The 14,960-nt window shown below is 44.3% G+C and overlaps 1 protein-coding gene across 3 annotated transcripts in view; it reads right to left on the bottom strand.

Annotated features, from left to right (window-relative positions):
- GDPD5 (glycerophosphodiester phosphodiesterase domain containing 5) overlaps window positions 1-14,078 on the bottom strand; it is a 134,182-nt gene extending 120,104 nt beyond the window's left edge. Inside the window, exon 1 of one of the 3 annotated variants that reach the window (XM_075198543.1) lies at window positions 13,916-14,078. The gene's annotated coding sequence lies outside the window, so the exon portion shown is untranslated. Of the gene's footprint in view, window positions 1-13,661; window positions 13,689-13,915 lie in introns of those variants that run through there. The other 2 variants (XM_075198545.1, XM_075198544.1) reach the window with 2 other exon arrangements.
- Between the last annotated feature and the right edge of the window lie 882 nt (window positions 14,079-14,960).

Raw genomic sequence — 14,960 nt, 5'->3', positions numbered from 1 at the left:
AGAGCGCAGCGATGTCAGTTACGACATCTGGAGGAGAGATAGTATTTAAAAAGAAATAAAGACTGCTCTAGTTGTCTGTTAAATGTCCAATAGTAAAACTGAACCTTCGACATCCTGAGTATCTTCTGTTAACGTTACCTGCATTGTTTGTTTTCTACCTGACGGAGAGGTTGAGCTACAGACAACTGGAGGAGGCGAAGGACGGAGATAAGAAGCTTAAATTCCGCAGCCAGAGTAAAGTCCCATACGTGGGGTGCAATTTGGAAGAAAATAGAGTGACAGAGCAGGAAGCAGTAACAGAGAAGCAGCCAGTATGGAGACTATAGAAGTCTGGCAGCAGGCTGACTAATAATCAGGGCTCCTTCTGTTTTCAGTCACCTGAAAATCATAGCTTCAAAAAAATAAACAATAAAAAAAAAAAAAAAAAAAGTAAAAGTAAGTACAATTTAATAGCTGGTCAGTTAAGCCAGGGAACATGAGCAACCATTAATGGCAATAGAAATTACTCCAAGTTAGGCGTTTGGACAGACCGACTAAGAATGACACCAAGTTAAGGTGTTGGATAACTTCCTTGTGTGCAACACAAAGCCGATTGGTATATATCAGAATGATTGATCAACAGTCCTATAGAAGGAGCGGGAGGGACATTACTGGCAAGCAAAGAGAGAGACACTATGGTTATGTCAGGGTCTAACTCTGAACCCATTACAAAGGATTCGGTCACTCGGATCCAGATACTATTCCCGGCAATTTGTTTTATTGCTTTTCCCCACAAAAATTATAGGACAAGAGCCATGGGAAAAAAAAAAAAAATTAACTTATGTGCGATTTCTGTGACATAAACCATCTGCTGCCTTCTTGTTTTATTGTTCCCAGCATGATAATTCAAAAGAAAATGTTCAAAATCTGTATGAGAGTGTAATATATATGTAAAAAATAAAACCATCTGGCAGTCAGTAAATCCGGTCAGCTAATGAGCGCCATCTGCCCGCATGTGTGATGATTTGCATATCGCACTAAACAGATTTGAATCCAAGGCTCAGATTGGCCGGGTCTGTCCAACCAACCACGTTTATGGAGAAATTGGAAAGCGATCCTGTAGTGTGGTGTGTTATTATCATCATTACACAGAGCTTTACAAGATTAGAATCTAAAATCTTTATATACAAATATAATAAAAATAATACCAGTAAATCCTAAAACCACGGATAAAAAATTGTAGCAAGCGAGATGTGATAGACACAAGACAACGTACGTCAGACCACCGACATCTCAGCAACAACATACTCTGAGAGAATCACATGACTGAGCGGCTCCAGCACCTCTGGAACCAGAAGAGACCCAAGTGCTGGGTCCAGCGTCCTCAGTACCTCTCACACCACAATGTTTCCCTTGCAAATAACCTCGGTGAAGCTATATCTGGGATGTTGCCTATAGCAACCAATCAGATTCTAGCCTTCTTTTATTTAGTACCTTCTACAAAATGATAGCTAGAATCTGATTCGTTGCTATAGGCAACATCCCCACTTTTTCAAACCCGCAGCTTAGTAAATCTAGCCCTAAGTGTCTGCCGTACCCTGGGACGTACTGCAGTTTGTGTAGCGGATCCGTTGTGAATTCGCTCTGCGCATGCCCGGAAAGAGGGAGCGCACGTATGATCTTATGCGGACTTCCTGATCCTGGCACCAACGCCCGCCTGCGCCTGGAGTAGGTGCGCAAAAGCGGGCAGAGTACACCAACGGCTCACGCAGACCTGCCGAAACATACATATTCAGTCTTTGTAACCGGGGACACATGCACGGTACAAGCTCTGGCTTTTCAGTGCTGAAAGACACAGAAGCACCACCCTCAAACGAACAGTCACTTCCACTGAAAGCTAGAAGCACTGGGGAGATTTACTTCACTATAAGAAGAAGTTCAGGCATGTTATTAGCTCACTAATAGATATGGTAATGACAAAAGGTTTTATGTATTACTGAACATAGGATGGGGGAATAAAGGGAAGAAAAAAAAAAAAAAAAAAAAAAGGGGGAGAGGGCGTCACTTCGTTACCTAGTGCGGGATTTCCCGACAGCTTATTTTAACATAAGGATCACACAGTCTAGTTGTCAAATACAGCTTTAAAAATAAAACATAGTACTCAAACCCCCTGTTATACCCCCCCTCCAGGTAGATGTAAACCCCAGAGTAAATTGTTCCCTGTTACTTACTCTTTCATAGGAGATACCTGGTACCAATGAACATGCTAAAATACTCCAGATCTGCTGAAGACTCACCAAGTCACATTCATCATCACCATTTATTTATATAGCGCCACTAATTCCGCAGCGCTGTACAGAGAACTCACTCACATCAGTCCCTGCCCCATTGGAGCTTACAGTCTAAATTCCCTAACATAGACATACACACATACACACATACACACACACACACACAGAGACTAGGGTCAATTTGTTAGAAACCAATTAACCTACCAGTATGTTTTTGGAGTGTGGGAGGAAACCGGAGCACCCGGAGGAAACCCATGCAAACATGGGGAGAACATACAAACTCCACACAGATAAGACCATGGTCGGGAATTGAACTCATGACTCCAGTGCTGTGAGGCAGAAGTGCTAACCACTGAGCCACCGCGCAGCACGTTGTCTCCTATCTTTACCGAGGAAACAGCTTGGCGTAGGCACGGGCCAAACAGTCCGAGTTTCTGGGTAACCTGGGGCGTAAAAACGGTGAGCACTCACCCTGATCTATAAACAGGATATGGAGGAACGCAGTGACGATGGACAGGAATAACTGGCCTATTCTACAATAATTATACGGTCCCCACTGTATTATAAAAACACACTTGTGTATCATACCCTATTCTTTACTATAGAACGTAAGGTTACCTCACAGCGCCACAGTATTGTATAAGTGACTGACACCTCTATATGTAACAAAACCATCCAGTGTACTTCAAATGTGTGTATAAAATTATATACATACACACACGCGTTCACCTGGCGTTCTTAAAGTCTGGTCACTTTCTGACATGTCAACAGTGCCTTCTACATACACAGCGCTTGTTACAACATAATGGGGTTCTGTGCTGGTTAGGTACATAGGCGTTGAGAGCACACAATGAACATCTGCAGTGAGAATATAACACACTAGGCCTGATTCAAGTTAAGCAAAAGATTGAGTAAGTTTTCTTACTCAAGTGTTCTGGACAAAACCATGTTACAATGCAAGGGGTGCAAATTAGCTATTGTCTGTTTTTTCATCTAGCGCACAAATACGTAATAGCTATATTTATACACTGACATTTAAAGCTGATCTAGGACATGCCCTACCCCAACTATAAATCTGTCCCCACATTTTAAATTTACCCCAATGCAACATGGTTTTGCCTTACTTGCTTAATTTTCCTTAATGATTCAGGCCCTCTGTCTATCTATCCCTCAGTGCTTGGCACAACTACGCACAGATATTTCAGGGTAGTGTCCATTTAAAACCCATTTAAGAGCGATAAGTGGCTTTAAAATTATGTAATTGACCCTATTACGTCCAGTCCTGTGACGATTGCCTTTATATAGGCACAAATCACACAAGTTTTACCACAAAAAACGTCTAGTAAATAAAAGCCCCCCCACTTTACCCCTATCCTCCCCATCATGGCTGCCATCATTAAACACTACACAGCAGGGTTCTGGTGAAGGGTAAGGGGCGCTCCTGATGTCAGACGCTCCTGGACGTAATCCCTGCTGTTCCTGGGATATGCAGATCAATCAGCGCTAATCACTTTTATTGATGCGCCGTTTAGAAAAGCTTAAGCTGCAGATTACACCCAACAATGGCTCATTAAGCGTCTCTCAGAGGGATTGTAGGGAGGCCGATGCTGAATCCGGCCAGGAGCGAAGGCTGCGGTACACAGTCTGCAGGATGACAGACAGGACGGGTCGTACAGAGTCCTGCACAGGACTATATAAAGCATCTGGAGCCCTAAGGACAGTCTCCAGAAAATGGCTAATCTCATGGCTGTAAGGGAATGAATTATGTTTATCGTGATAATCATTTAATTATTTTATCATTTTATTATTTTGCTTTTAGGGTACAGAGTCAATCAACTCCACGCAGTTGAGATGAAGCACTTAAGTGACCTCACCGAGGTATGAGACACAGTGAATCGATAGGCTGTGGCCTTAGGAAAACTGGTTTAGCGCACAATATGGCCGCCTCCACCGTCTGTCTGCGCTGAAAGCAGCTCAATCCATTCAGTACCCCAGAGATACACCCTGATATATCCATACAGAGGCGGATCATTGCTCAAAACACACACTGCCTTTTTGTATCACTCCTCTCGATTCATACTGAATTGCAAGCTCTTGTGACCAATAATATTACCAAGTCCATATTAATAAATATTGTTTACAAAACGCCACGATTTTAAAACCTACGCCATCGCTTGGAGAACAGTTACACTCCACAGAAACATGGCCCTGGTCGGAATCAAACCCTTGACCCCGGCGCTGTGATCCAGCAACGCTAACCACTGTGCTGCCCAATATGGCTTGAAACACTGACTGGTAAATTTAAACCGCACCAGGACGACTCTTTAACCTGCACAAGCTTGTTAATCGCTGTCCAGGGAATCAAATCAATGTGTTCTTTGCCTTTAAGTGTAAAGTTATTTATATCATCCCCGCACAGGACAACAAATGCTTAATATCAAAGTATAAGGCATACTTGCCAACTCTCTCGGAATGTCCGGGAGACTCACGAAATTTGGGTCAGTCTCACGGACTCCCGGGAGAGCAGGCAAATCTCCCGCATCCTGCTACAGCCGTTCCAAAATGATGCGATTTGCGGGACCCTGCCCCCTCCGACAAAACATCATTTTGTTGCGGGGTGGGGCCAAAATGACGCGTTCGGTCGCACCCCGCCCCCTCCCACCACGCCCCTCTCCCGGAAAGAACTTGCCCAAAGTAGGCAAGTATGGTATAAGGACTGAAGTACGCAGAATAATCACAGGTTTCTTCCTACGGTTATTTACCTCACATTAAAATACCAGCTGTTGAAGTTCAGTATGGGCATTAAAGTGATCAAGGCTACGTGGGGTGACGTACTAACTGCTAGCTTCAATAAAAGCAAGAGCAGAGAGGAACTCATACCTGCCTAAGTTGTACACCCCCCGCCCAGGGCCGTCTTTCCGACTGGGCACATTAGGCAGGTGCCCGGGCCCCCGCAGGCAAGGGGGCCCCAGGCAGGACTCTCAATGAAAATAATTTTTTTTTGTAAAAAAAACAAAAAAAATTTACCTTTTGCGGTCACCAGGTGGTGATCCGGCTCCTTCCCTGTTCCCCTCTTCCATGCTGTGCTCGCAGTGAATGTCGGACATGATGACATCATCACGCCCGACATTCATGAGTGCAGCACGGAGTAGCGCAGAACAGAGGGGCGCAGCACTGTGAGGACTCAGAAATAAGAAGAGAAGGGGATCGGAATTGGAGAACAAGGCGATGGAAAAGGTAAGTGAAGGGGGATTTGATGCTCTAGTTGAAGGGACGCTGAGTGAGCACATGTAAAAAAAAAAAAAAAAAAAAAAGTGATAGATATATCTATCTATATAGGGGCCCCGATGCACTGCTTTGTCCGGGGGCCCATAATGTTGCTAAGATGGCCCTGCCCCCTCACTCTGAAGTGTCCTCAACTGAGTTAATGAATAAAGGAGATAGACATGGTAAAACCAGTAGTGCGGCAGTCAGTACTTTCTGTGGTGTGGTTACAGTGGGCTCAGACACACAAACACTGGGGGGTACACACTGATTCATACTGCTTCACACAGATGACATGAATCCATGGTTCCTCCTTGTCGGAGGTCGACACACGCAGTCTGGTGGCGGTGGTGTAATGGGGAGGACGTTTAATTTAAGTAGTGCAGCAGAAGATATAGCAACACACACAACAGAGAGCAACACGAGGGGTTAAGTGAACTTTATAAGTTGCCGAGATCAATGTCTGCGCTCCACGTCCCATGTTCCTGTCATACAGCTGACTACAGGTATAATTACATGGAGCCTAGGGAACGTTAGATGGGAGGACATGACACACACACCGGTTTATATCCGCCCTCAGCCTCACCAGATAACGGAGCTTATCAGATCCCCCACACGCTCCCCCCAAGTGACATAGAAGTCACCTCAGCTTTTTTTTTTTTTTTTATAAACTCCAAGTTGGCCACACCAGCATCAACTGTTTGTGAACAAACGTCTACACAACTGAGGCACACATGTTACAATCAGATTGTGTTCCATGTGATCAGCTGCAATCAGATCAACAGAGAAGAATGAACGTTTCATAGAGATTACAATTGTTTGCAATGTGTGAGATAACTGTAGAATAATTAGGCTTTGGATGCTAATCAATGACCTTGTACGTCCAAAGTCTAAAGCTGGGTACACACGACAAGAAAATAACTGCAGATCCGATCTCTAACGATTTTACCAACGACTGAAAGTCCCAATGACCATGCCGATTCCTGTGTACACACCTACACAATTTACTGTCAAGATCTGTGATCATCATCTGTCATAACCATCTGCTGAAAAGATCGTGACTCTGTACACTCTACAGATATCTGCCTACACTGCTGGTGGTGAGTGCGTACACACTGCCACATTTGCCCGACATCATTGATCATGATTTTTAGGAAGCTCAAACTATACAATAAAACATGACGAGGAAGTAATGCAATATCTGACCAAACGTTTGTTTGATGTGTGATCTGCACGATAACTGCGTCAGTGTGTACCCAGGATAAGGTGAACACGAGTGGATTACGCAGCGCCTAAAACGATTGGTTAGATCCCCAATTTAATTTTTTTTGTTGCATAACAAAAACCCACACGTTCGCACGCTTTGTAATGCCAGTGGGTAACTGGCCTTTACGTGTACGACTACAGTAGATGTCAAACTACAAACTTAAATTAGCATCCTTTGGATGAAGATTTTCCACCTAATCCAATCAGATTACCAATTGATTTGAACAATTTACATTTGATTTTTATAGGAAACTTTAGTCCCCAATTCAATAAATAAAACAATTAGATTGTAGAGTATTTGTGCAGCCTAATAATTCTCTATCATATCACGGTCGGTAAACACTGTACAGAACCACGAGGAACAGTCAGTACTTCATTCAGTTATATCCAATATATACAGCAGACATCATATATTCCAAGGTCACTTCCAGGGTTTCAAGATCTCCCTCTACAAATGGTTATCCCTTTATAACAATGAGCAATTGCATAGCACCACTTCTCTTATGTATTATAGATTTCATGCTCATTATCAGTCACTAATATATACGTATGGACAAATGCACAGTACCACTTCTCTCATCTTGTGTCACTATCGGTTATTATTACTGAGTCAGGCAGTATATGCCCCATGGGAGTAAGTTCATCAACAGCTGAGGTGCTGAGGATAGCTGGACACACCCCTAATGTCTTCTTTAAATAGCTGATGACTAATACAAGCTATTTTGGTTTTTGAGTTTAAATGATGAAAGTCTCTACTTGATGCCGAGAGAGGGAGCCCGGCTGGACTGTGGCACCTAGTGTGACATCCACACTAAGCTGGTAATATTGCAGACGGTCAGACCCTTCCATCCAGGGGAGTCCAAAGTTTTTGTACATGATGGAGGGGCACACGTGGACGGGGAACACAAATATCTAAATGTGTTTATCCTATGTATGCAGTGTACCTTTAGACAAGGGTTCATAAAATGTTAGAGAGGGGTTCAAGACCACAGGAGCTCTGTGTAGTGCAATTTCCGATAACATGGGCATTGTTTTATGCATATTCAGGCACAGTTTATACATGACGGGCGTGGACTGACATTGGAATATTACATTAAATTACTGGGGTTAAAACCAGAGATGGAGGGTCCCAGAGAGAGATGGGCGAGCTCAGAGACGGAGGGTCCCAGAGAGAGATGGGCGAGCTGAGAGACGGAGGGTCCCAGAGAGCTCGCCGATCTCTCTCAGACCCCCCGTCTCTGAGCTGGCGGGTCTGAGAGAGATCGGCGAGCTCAGAGATGGAGGGTCCGAGATAGATAACCACCTTTACGGAGGGGCCTCTCCACATTAGTACCCAAACAGTTTTCTCACGGTTCTGCCCACTCCTTCCCTCTCCTAAACACCTACAGCCGCTCAGCCCCCCCACCCAGGGCCGTCTTTCCCTCTGGGCATGCTGGGCAGTTGCCCAGGGGCCCCCACGAGTATAGGGGCCCCATAGGCAGGGCCCAATAATAATAAAAAAAAATCTATTCACCCATGTATCAAGGCACAGCTGTATAGCATATTTTTTAATGCTTAAACACTGATTTTTGTTGCAGGTACCAATAAATATAAACTTAATTTTTTTGATAATTTACATTTTTATTCCTGTGAGTGGTCGTGTAGGCAGGGGCCCAAGTGCACTGCTTTGCCCGGGGGCCCATAATGTTGTTAAGATGGTCCTGCCACCGCCCTGTATCACAATGGCACGGAGCAACCCAACCCTCTGCCAACCAGCCCCACCTAACCTGTGCCACCCACTGATCATTGGTCAGGACACAGAAGGGGCAGTGCCAGTGTAAGCACACTGCCCTATCACAGCACTGCTCCCTCACACATCGGGTTCCGCTCAGTCCCCCATCCTGGTCCATTCCAACCCAATGCCAACCAGTACTACCAGGACAGGAAGAGGGGGAGCGGCCAGACTTGCCCCAGTTATTGCCCTCCTGATAACCTCTAGAACGTGCTGCAGCGATGACAACCAACGTAGGTCCCTGTCAGGCCGGACTTTGGGCACGTTCAGCCCATTTACCAAAGTCCAGGTTGAATTTCCTGGCAATTATAAAGCAGTGAAGAGTATTACTCAATTCCTGCTATTAATGTTTATAACTATCCACCTTGCATTCAATTAAAAGTGTGTGCGCAGTAATTATGACCCGATAGATATCATCACTCGCGGATTTTCGGACTTAATGGCTGCGGCTCACAAGTGCTTTAAGACATTATGGTTTTCTGGTTGGAGTTCAGAGATGACCGGTCCCCTAAGGGAGACCAGAACATGGCTCCCCTATCGTCAAGAGGGCGCGTAAAGATGGCCAGTTACTTCTGAGGTTGTTCACAATGTCAGTGGGATAGTGGTGGTAGATGGGGGTAGACTTGCTCAGTCGCTGCCCTGCAGTCCTTACTGGTCTAGAACAGCAGACAGAGAGAAGAGGCTGCGCCCGGGCCTAGTCTGCGATCGGTATGCCAGTGAAGTCGAGAATCTCCCCAAACACAAGTGGAGTGAGCGGTGGGGGGGGGGGGGGGGGCTTGTATTTTTTTTTCTCTCTGAGGCTTTAAATAACTCCAGTTTAGGTAGTCTTAAAACACTTCACGAGCAGTATTCTGGTTGGCGTTCTTAAATGCCCCTATGCCCCAATCCAAAAAGGCCAATTTACACCGGTTTACTAAATAGCGAGAAGCTGCTTCACAATGAAGATTACAAGAAATTAAAATAAGTGCCAACGAAGATAATCCTCACCGGCTAGCCAGAGTCAGACTCTCATTCCAATACTTTACCTGTATTCCATGTTACAGGGTTTACATTAGTGTTACACACCCCCCCCCCCCCCCCTCTCCAAAATATCTTATATGACAGTTGTAAAATATACAGTGAGAAGGGAGAATGGCAAACAGACATATATATATATATATATATATATATATATATATATATATATATATATATATATATTCCAAAGCCCATAAGAGACAGTGAAATTAAACATAACACACAGGGAACAGACTTTTAACTCTGCTAAATATAGCAGTTTAGAGAGGAACCGCCTGAACATGTCTAATTCCAGGCACCGTGTAACCCTCCAATCAGGGCGGGGGATCGCAGCGCTGCAGGGGTCCTCATCTGCATTCTTCAGCAGAATCATTTATCACGGGCGTCATTCATGTATCCACCCGTCCTATGTACACAACAGACAATCTCGCACCCAGTGTGCAGCTGTCCAGATAACACCAACAATCACAATAACAGAAATGTTTATTAAAGATATAAATCAGGACCGTTACCGGCGCGGTCTGCTTTCATCTCTAGAATTTGAAGCTCACTGGGGTAACACAATTTATTTGATGTTCTTTTACTGCTAGCGGGTGTCACACTCGCTCCCCCAAATGACAACGGTCAATGCTTGCAAAGCGCCAACCTACGCCGAAGTGTGTTACAATTGAAAACAAACAGTAATATAACAAGACGGAGCATTAACAAAGATTTAAGAGGGCTAGGGATGTGGTTCCCAAACTGTGTGCCATGGCTCCCTGGGGTGCCACGGACAGGGCTGGTGATAAGCAAGGCGGGGTACTACTTGGCAATTATTTTAGGCTTAGGGGTGCCGTGAAAAAATTATGGAGACCCTAAGGGTGCATCAAACTGAGAAAGTTTGGGATCCACAGGACTAGGGGAATATAATGTATCATCATCATCATCATTTATTTATATAGCGCCACTAATTCCGCAGCGCTGTACAGAGAACTCATTCACATCAGTCCCTGCCCCATTGGAGCTTACAGTCTAAATTCGTCTAAATTCCCTAATATAGACACACAATTACACACTAAGACTAGGGTCAATTTTGATAGCAGCCAATTAACCTACCAGTATGTTTTTGGAGTGTGGGAGGAAACAGGAGCACCCGGATCAGGCCATGGTCGGGAATCGAACCCATGACCCCGGTGATGTGAGGCAGAAGTGCTAACCACTAGGCCACTGATAGATATATATATATATATATATATACACACACACACACATTTTTGAGTTTATTACCAAAACCATCACCACGCTCAGCTAATCCTCTGGTCTAATAAGTAAAAACAAGTACACCGTGAGAAAACATTCAGGCACGGTGGACATCAGGCGTCTCCACAGAGAGTGGAGGCAGACATATTCTTGGCTGAACCAATTTCTGAGAGAATGCAGCCCATCACTTCACTAAGAAATTGGGAAAGCAGTGGGGGATGAAATGCCTCAATAATGCCACTACCTGCTAGAAAATTCATAGTCTGCAGTGGAGGCAGCCGACAAAATGGCTGCCACCTCTGTGTGTAGGAGAGACTACAACAAAATGTCGGCTCCCTATTAAAACTGATATATTTTTTTCCCCAAACCACATCCCTGGGATACTAGAGGTTGGTGTCACATTGTGATCAACTAATCCCTGACTAGAACGGGTTAAGCAGCCTTGAAAAGAAGATCATGGGTTGTTGGTTTTTTTTTAAACAATAAATCAGGCGTCTATAAGAAATTAACATTTTCCCATATCGTTTCGCACTTTTTGTGAAGTGTTATATACTCGCCCACGCTGTAGGAATCACTTCAATAGAAAAACTCTTTTAATGCACTCTGAAATTCTTGCAAATAATTTAGATTCTTCTCCCCGGTTTTCTCACCTCCTCCTCCTTCCTCCTCTCCAGCTTATTGATAGTTTGGAACATTTAAGCACAAATAAATTTCAATGTGCAACCAGAGTCACCCAGGAGAATACAGAGGATAAAAGTATGTAATATGGGAACACTGTATTGTCGACTAGGACACCTAAGGAGATTTGAAACAATCAGGTGAATCACTACTCACAAAATACAAAAAGCCAAGATACCCTTTGAACAAGTATTGCCAATTGAATATATATTGTATTTGCCTACTCTCCCGGACTCCTGGAAGACCAGGCCAACCTCCCGGTTACTGTCCACTGTTTTAGTTAAGTGGCGGGGGGGTGGCTTAGGACGCAATTTCTGCGTCATCGTGGCCCCACCCTTTGCTGTAATAGGCTTAGAAATGTGATGTCAAGCTAGGAGGCAGGTCCACGATCATGCAAATTGCCCCCCGCTATATATATATATATATATATATATATATATATATATATTATATTATATATACATTTTTTGCCCATTCAGACATCAATAAATGGCCCCTTCAACCCATATATTGGGTTTGGAAGATGCCACAAGCAATGACTGTGTAGATTACCAAACAACTAGGTGCAATGATATCACAGGACCTTCAAGATCATTAACCTTTGGAAGCGTAGAAAAATGATGGTGGAAAATGGTGCCTACCCGCTGCCGACTTGGTTACCCCCAAAGGGGTGGTGCTGGGAGGACAGCGTCGTTCAGCGATAAGCAACCTGATACACTACAGGGGCCCCACACTACCCTTCAGTAATAGTTTAAAACACATTTAATCAAAGAGACACCTATCTGTAATAACATACCAGCAGCATTTTATACAAGTGTTACATGCTATCTCAAACAGAGCAGACAATAAAGCAGGAAGGGGGCCCCAATAAAGCCTGTTTGTGGCCCTAGAGCCGCTTTACACATCGAAGGTGTAGTTAGTACCTTTCGTTTACAAAATACCTTTGAAACCATTGATAGAGGTCATAGAAATTAGATCTGAAATAACCAGACTTTTTTTTTTTCCCCCTTCTTCCCAAAATTAAAATCCACCCTTAATCGTACTAGAAATAGTCATGTCCATGGGAAATAAAATGGCTTTTACAAGCGTGCATGACCTACTTGTTAGTTAAGCAGGAGACTGAAGAGCTCTCATTTCCATACAGCCGATGAATCCATATTTATCTGCAGTGACTGACTGACCTCAACAAAGTGACAGTTCCCATATTCCACATGCAAAACCAGATAACACGATACAAGGTACAACGTCTCACCGTGCAACGCAAACCAAGAGCTTAACCTTTACTCTGCACGTAATCAATATGATGATGTCTTCTCAATGGGACAGGGAAGACTCTAAAATGTCAATTATGTCACAGTATGGATTTATATTTGGAGAAGTTTCTTGCACAAAACACCACAAGCCACCAGCCAGGGAAACCGACATGGGTTGAATTTTTTTTTTTTTGCAACAATATAAAAAGATGCAACCTGGACGCAGCCCTCAGCCGCAGGGCAGAGTACTAGCAGCGTCCTCCTTACAGCACAGGCTGGCTGTGGGCTTTGCAGCATCACCTTAAACTCTCCCTCTGCCAGATCCATTTTTAGCAGCAGATAATCCCACAGCGCACGTGGATTGCTAATCCTCACAACAATTGTTTTTCCGTGAATGAAACATATTTAATAATATATTTATAGTGTATCCTTCAGACACTGTTTAATTCATGATGTCACCTATACAAATAAACATTAAACATACTAAGGATACTGGCATTTAATAATAATAACATTTACAAGTGACAAAGCCGGTTCTGCACTGGAAGATGTCACATTGCTGGCTGGGGATAGATACAAGGCTGCTGCAAGTTTTAGGCATTGTCTATGACAGTCTACAGCACACAGTGTTTTATTACTGGAATTATTAGGATTATTATGCAATTATCAGCAGTGATTATAGATATTACAGTCATGCAATGACATCACTGGTGAACCCTTATACCATATTAAATACCATTATAATGACATGTAGTGAGAGGTGCCAGCAGTAAGTGACAATAGTCCTGAGCTCACATACTGTACTGTACATTGTCACAATATACAGAACTACAAGTGTCAGCATGCACAGAGGCTGGCAGGGCATGCTGGTCCCTGTAGTCCCCCACCAGGTGTCACACCTACCCCCAGCAGGATGTCAGCAGCCAGTGATCCAGTGATCCCCCCCCCTGGAGAACTACAAGTGTCAGCATGCACAGAGGCTGGCAGGGCATGCTGGTCCCTGTAGTCCCCCCACCAGGTGTCACACCTACGCCCAGCAGCATGTCAGCAGCCAGCGATTCCCCCCCCCCCTCCTGGAGAACTACAAGTGTCAGCATGCACAGAGGCTGGCAGGGCATGCTGGTCCCTGTAGTCCCCCCACCAGGTGTCACACTTACCCCCAGCAGGATGTCAGCAGCCAGTGAATCCCCCCCCCGGGGTGCAGCTCCGGGTGATGCGGGTGTTGGAGGAGTCAGGGCGGCCGGCGGGTGTCACAGTGTGTGCGGGTGAGGAGAGCTCCGATCCCCGAGTAACCCGCAGCTCAGACACCGGGGAACTTGCCCAGCGCAGGCACCGCCCCCGTCAATCACCGCCAGGCCCCGCCCCCCGACCTGCTCTTAAAGAGACAGGAACATGTTCCCTGAGGCTTAAAGGGACAGGATCCCCCTCACCATCATCATCATCATCATCTTTATTATCATTATTATTATTATTATTATTATCCTTCTCATCACTACCATCATCATCATCATCATTTTTATTATTATTATTATTATCATTCTCATCACTACCATCATCATCATCATCATCACCATCATCATTATTATTAGTAGTATTATCATCATTATCATTATTGTTATCATCACTATCACCATCATCAATATTATCATCATTATCATTATCACCATCATCATTATTAGTAGTAGTATTATCATCATTATTATCAATATTATCATCACCATCATCATCACCATCATCATCACCATCATCACCATCACCATCACCATCATCATCATTATCATTATCATTAACATCCTCATCATCACCATCACTACTCTCAAAGGGATCTATTTAACATCCTTCATATTTTTGCCCCGTTAAGTATCATGTGTCACTGCAGCGATGACAGATGACTTGTCGGGGGCCATTTACTACTAAAGTCATGTGGGGACAGCGCATCCAATAGGAGGCTGCCCCAGCGATGACTCCGTTCTAATGACAACTACAAGGTTCTGACCCGGAGTCTGTACTGATCATGCCGGACCCAGCGTAGCGCAGTTGCCACTTTCGATAAACAGTGCAGCAGAGAGCATTCAGCCTGCCGGAAGGCGTCTCCTATGATGCTCTATTCATAGGGTAGAATGGTTCATTCCATCTTCATCTTCGGCGTCCAGCTTGAAAAAGATAAACTTTTCAGAGCTGATAAATTTAACTAGACCACAG

This window comes from Mixophyes fleayi, chromosome 2 (assembly GCF_038048845.1).
Source record: "Mixophyes fleayi isolate aMixFle1 chromosome 2, aMixFle1.hap1, whole genome shotgun sequence".
In the NCBI taxonomy this organism is placed as follows: Eukaryota; Metazoa; Chordata; class Amphibia; order Anura; family Limnodynastidae; genus Mixophyes; species Mixophyes fleayi.
This window is presented reverse-complemented; position numbering and strand designations above follow the sequence as displayed.